Genomic DNA, 5,371 nt, shown 5'->3' with positions numbered 1-5,371 from the left:
TCGGTGCCACGCCCCTCGGGGAGGTCCACGAGACCCCTCCCGCGCGCGCTAGAAGCCCGGCTCCGCCCCCCGGGGAGACACCGCCCAGTGGGCGGAGACCAAGTCTCCCTGCGCGAGAGCGCCTGCGCAAGCCGTCCACAGTCTCCTGATTTCAGAGCGTGACTTTGGGGGGCGCTGCTCACAGCCGCCCAAAAGGAGCACAAGGGGAAATGAGTGGAATCCCAGCATATAGGGAGAGGGCCGTAGATGGGCAGAGCTCCAACTGTGGAATCCCCACGCCAACCACACTCATTTCTATGACGCAGCTTGGTCCCAAACTGGAGTGACCCACAGATCTAAGTATCCCCTGGCAAAGGGCAGTACCCATCAGTCTGCAACTGGCTGGTGGACTCCTCAAAACAACTCTGAGCAGTTTCCCCCAAAGTAACCTGCTTCCCCGGGCCCTAGGTCACACTTGTAATCCATTCTGTATGAGGAGTGCTTTGTAAATTACAAGTGATTTCCAAGCCTGCTGTGTCTCGCGGCGGTGTCCGTAATTGTCCCGGGGATGCCAGGAGGAGAGCTAGCTTCTTAGACCTAGGAGACGGTGTGCCCCAAATTCAGTAACTTATCAGATGTTAAAGTCAGTCTCTTGTTGCTAGCCGCAAAATCCAACTCAAAACCAGGTGCTGCAAAAGAGAATTATTGGGTCACACAACTGGAAAGCAAGCCCTGAAGTGGTGCTAGTGCCAAGGACAACCATATGGAAGGCCTCATCCAGCTTAATTTTATTCTATTCTTTCACCTTGTGTCATATCATCCTCCTTTCAGCTGATTCTCTCAAAATTTTGATTGCAAGTTCTGGAGGGAATGAATCTGACTGGCTAAGATAATCATCGTTGTCCCTTTTGGGCAGAGTTTCCTCCTCCTCGCCTCCTGAGAGGCTGCCAAGATGGAGTAACTCCTCTTGGGTTAGGTGATTCCGTTCTCCAATCAGTGAGCACCCCTTAGAGCGCAGCCTTTAGAAGGGAACAGCGAGCTCCACAGCCTTAGTGAGTAACCCTCTGAGTTACTGACACCATGTTGGTTTAGCAAACTCTTCACTTTGAGCATAATGTCAGAATTACTCCCGTTGACAGCAGCTGCCCAAAAGCAGAGTTGAAGCTGTTTCCGAGGGTTGGATAGGGTAGGGCAAATAATGTTAGCTTTTTATCATAAGCCCTTGTGTACTGTGTGATGTTTAACCCTGTGCATCTCTTACTTTTGAGGAAAGAATGTTAGAAAATGCTACTGATGGACTAGATGCGATGTTGCCAGAGTTTCATGCACATGGTACACATTCCAACATTAACATTCTGAAGGTCTCTTGAATGCAAACCACAGCCACAACAATTAACTGGGAATGCCCCCCACCCATAGTCTGTCATGTCCTTTCACCTCTTTCTCCTGGAGGCCTGAAGCAAAACCTGTTGTATGGTCATGTGTACTCTCAGGTGTTTCAGAGATCGGAAGATCTATGCAAACCACAGGTAACTCGTGAATTCCAAGTTCATTTTCCATCCCTGGTCTCGCTCCCAAGTTTCAGACCCTTCTATAAATTGTCAACTAGAACACCCTACTTAGATGTCTCACAAGCACTCAGGTTCAAGCACTCATCATCTCCCACCAAAATGCCCTCCTCTTCCTGTGGTTCTTATCTTGGTTAACCCATTTGCCCAGACCAGAGGACCAGGTCCATCCTTAACGCCACACTTACTTCTGTGTCCAAACATTCATAGCATCCTGTTCATTCCACATCCTAACCATCTTTCCAGTCTCTCCTTTCGCCGCATCCCCAGTGACACTCCCCACATCAGGCCACCTTCATCAGCTTGCCTGGATTGTACTAGTCTCCTTCCTAATCTTGACAGAAAACACGTCATTATGGCCTTATGCTTAAAACCCTTCATTCGCCCTCAGAATGAAGTCCACATCCACGGCACAATGTGACAGAAAGTGCCAGGGGTCCCTAATATGTTCTCTCTTCTTCTATAGTAGTGAAACTGCTGTGTTTTATCCGGGCACATGGCCTTCTAGAATATACACTTAAAAGTAGATGTGGCCTTGTGACGGAGTGTCAATAATGAGGTATGAGTGGGAGGGGTGTGTGTGACTTCTGAGGCCTGTCCTTAAGGTCTTCCTTCCTTCTTGCTGGGTAGAATGTGGACTTGATGGCAGGAACTAGAGCAGTTATCTTGAACTGTGAGGCGACCGTGGGAATGGAGGCCACACAAAACACAACAACAAAATGGAAGGAGCTTGCTTCCCTGCCTTAGTTTGCCAGGGCTGCTATGACAAATAACACACAATGGGTTGGCTTGAAAAAAAGAAATTTATTGTCTCATGGTTTTGGAGGCCAGAATTCCAAAATCAAGGTCTTGGGAGGCCATGCTTGCTCCCAGAGTCTGTAGTGTTCTGGTTCTGGCTTGCTGCAATCCTTGGGGTTCCTTGGCTTGCATCTGTGCCTTCACCCCATGGAAATCTATCTCCTTGATCTCCTTCTGTGGCTTTCTCTGACCTGTGCCTTCTACTGACTGACCATATCCAAATTTCCTCTGGGGTCTTATAAAGACTCCAGCTAAATGGATTAAGGCCCAGCCTGATTCAATCTGGCTTCATCTAAATGGGATCTTCAAAGATCCGATTCACAAATGAGTCCACCCCTTAACTAATGAAAACATTTCCAAAGGTCCTATGACAAATGAGTTCACCCCAGCGGGACTAGGAATTAGGACTTAAACGTGTCCTTATGGGGAACATGACTCAGTCCCCAGTAGTTCCCAATACCATGGAGCACCATGACACATCCAGCTGCCAAACTCCGGACTCACTATCAGAAAATGAACTGCTTTGCATAAGCCACTGTCGTATGGGGTTTTCTGTTGCTCGTGCCCTTTAGCTCTCAGACTCCACTTCCTTTGGAAAGCCCTTCCTGAACCCCCAAGACTAGGTAAGTGTCCCCCTTGTCTGTTCTTCAAACGCCCCACACATCTCCCTTTCTTAATATTCACTACTGTTTTCCATCAACGACCATTCGCTCCCCTTAGATAGTAACTTCTCTAGGGACAGGCAGAGACTCTATTTTAGACATCATTTTACCCAGAGGCTAGAAATTCCTGAAGCTAAAACAATGACAATAATAACCATGAATGTGACAGACACAGTGACTCCACGGTGGGGGTTGAGGAGAAATGACAAACTGCCACATTCTTTGCATGTCCTGAGTCATTGCCGGGTCATCTTCTGGGAGGAGAGGTCTGAATAACCAAAGTTAGAAAATTAGGGCACAGGTGGGAGGGAGAGAAAGTTGCAGGAAAGTCAGGTCTTTGTGGCAGGCGGCATTGGAAAGGGACATCCTTTCTGATCTTGTTTCCTTCTGTTTTCCACTTCCAGCTCTTCTCAGCTCCCCCTGACTCCAGCTTCATCTCCCCCAGCCCTGGTCTCTTTCACTTTAACCTATGACCACACACACTGTGCCTCCATTCCACCTATTTTCATTCATAGCCAGTGACCCTGACACAGGAGGAAAAGAAATGTTATAGAAACAAATAGCCCCAGCTGGAGAAGGCAGCACCTTCCTCTTTTCTCTCCTTCATTTGCTAATTCATTCATTTTGCCAGCCCTGCTAAGTGCTGTGGACACAAAGCTGAGCAGACTCCATCTAGAGGCCCTGGATTTGGGGGGAACCAAGGAGATGGCCCTATCCCAAGATATTGCTGTTCCGGTTTGCTAATGCTGCCATTATGCAAAACACCAGAAGTGGATTGGCTATTATAAAGGGGGTTTATTTGGTTACAGAGTTACAGTCTTAAGGCCATAAATTGTTCAAGGTAAGGCATCAACAATAGGGTACCTTCACTGGAGCAAGGCCTTTGGCATCCAGAAAACCTCTGTTAGCTGGGAAGGCACGTGGCTGGCGTCTGCTTGCTCCCAGGTTGCTTTTCAAAATGGCGTTCTCCAAAATGTCAGCGTCAGCTTTCAACAGCCATCTTCAAAATGTCTCTCTAAGCTGCTCTTCTCTGAAGTTCATCTGTTTCTGAGCTTTTATAGGGCTCCAGTAATTAAATCAAGACCCAAGGTGAATGGGTGGGGCCACATCTCCATGGAAACAATCCATCAACAAGTCATGCCCCAATCAAAGGTGTTACTAGTCACATCTCCATGGAAACAATCAAAAGATTCCAACCTAATCAACACTAATACGTCTGCCCCCACAAGACTGCATTAAAGAACATGGAGTTTTGGGGGACATAATACATCCAAACCGGCACTATCGCAATCCTTCAAATGACCTTGGCCAGGAACAAAAATATTAAAGCAGACATATTCCTCATTTTTCCCCTCTATACCCTTCTAAAAAGTGTGTGCGTTGTTGTGTTTGTTTAGCTGCTCAGCACTGGATCTTGTTAACTCACTTGAGTGGATAGAAAAGTACTGTAAAGGGAAGTGAGGAAGGCTGAAAGTTAGATTTGAGGTGACAGAGACATTTGAGAAGCTGAGGTACTGAGGAAAATTTGGGAACCAAGTTGGGAAAGTGGTTTTAAAGGCAGTTTTGCCATGTGGCATGTATAAATTCCCTTCCATCTTCAGAAGGTCTTCAGTGAAGATCTACTTTGTCTTTCCACTCCCCCCACCCCACCCAGGAGTTGGAAGTCATTTATTTCTGGACTTGAAGCCTTTTTTCTCACACCCATTCCCTTCTTCTAGCTCCCACATGGTGCACAGCACTTTAGCCTGTACAACCCAGAAAAGTATCATTCCACCAAGGCAGGGACTGGGAGCTGCCTACAAAATTATCCAGCCTCCCCTTTTCCTGAAAAACAAAGCAGATTTCATTAAGGATAGCAATGTGTCCACTCAATGAAAAAATGTCCCAGCCATCCTTGCAGCTAGTATAACTGAGTAGCTTTGTGATACAAGCAGAAGTATTGAGTGGGGCTCCATGGAAGTCTGCTTAGAAGGAGCTCAGTGGAGAAGTGGGCCTTTTTGCCTTCTTCCACCTATTTCTTAACTGCTGTCTAGATTTCATATGCAATGACTGGGACTCCTGCAGTCACATTGTGCCATGAGGTGACCTTGGAAATGGAAGTTATGCAAGTTCTAGAAGCCTATTGCAAATTTAAGTGGGAGGAAAAAAAATCAACTTTTATCTTGTTTAAGTTTTTGGTTATTTTAGGTTTTCTGTAATGTACACCCAAACTTGATTCTTCTTTATTTTTAATACAGTACTGTTTTTTAATAATGGTTATTATTTTGGTTGGTTTTGGTAAATGAACTTGCATTTTACAAATTTCCTTTTAAATTTTATTAAATTGTGATGCATAGAGGAGATGGTGGCTAAGTGAAACAGGGC

The 5,371-nt window shown here is 46.2% G+C and overlaps 1 protein-coding gene across 1 annotated transcript in view; it reads left to right on the top strand.

Annotated features, from left to right (window-relative positions):
* LOC119536588 (pregnancy-associated glycoprotein-like) overlaps window positions 1-5,371 on the top strand; it is a 72,453-nt gene that overhangs the window by 377 nt on the left and 66,705 nt on the right.

The sequence above is a fragment of the Choloepus didactylus genome, chromosome 6 (genome assembly GCF_015220235.1).
Source record: "Choloepus didactylus isolate mChoDid1 chromosome 6, mChoDid1.pri, whole genome shotgun sequence".
NCBI classification, from domain to species: Eukaryota; Metazoa; Chordata; class Mammalia; order Pilosa; family Megalonychidae; genus Choloepus; species Choloepus didactylus.
Note: the sequence above shows the minus strand (reverse complement) of the source record. Positions and strands in the feature narration are given on the sequence as shown.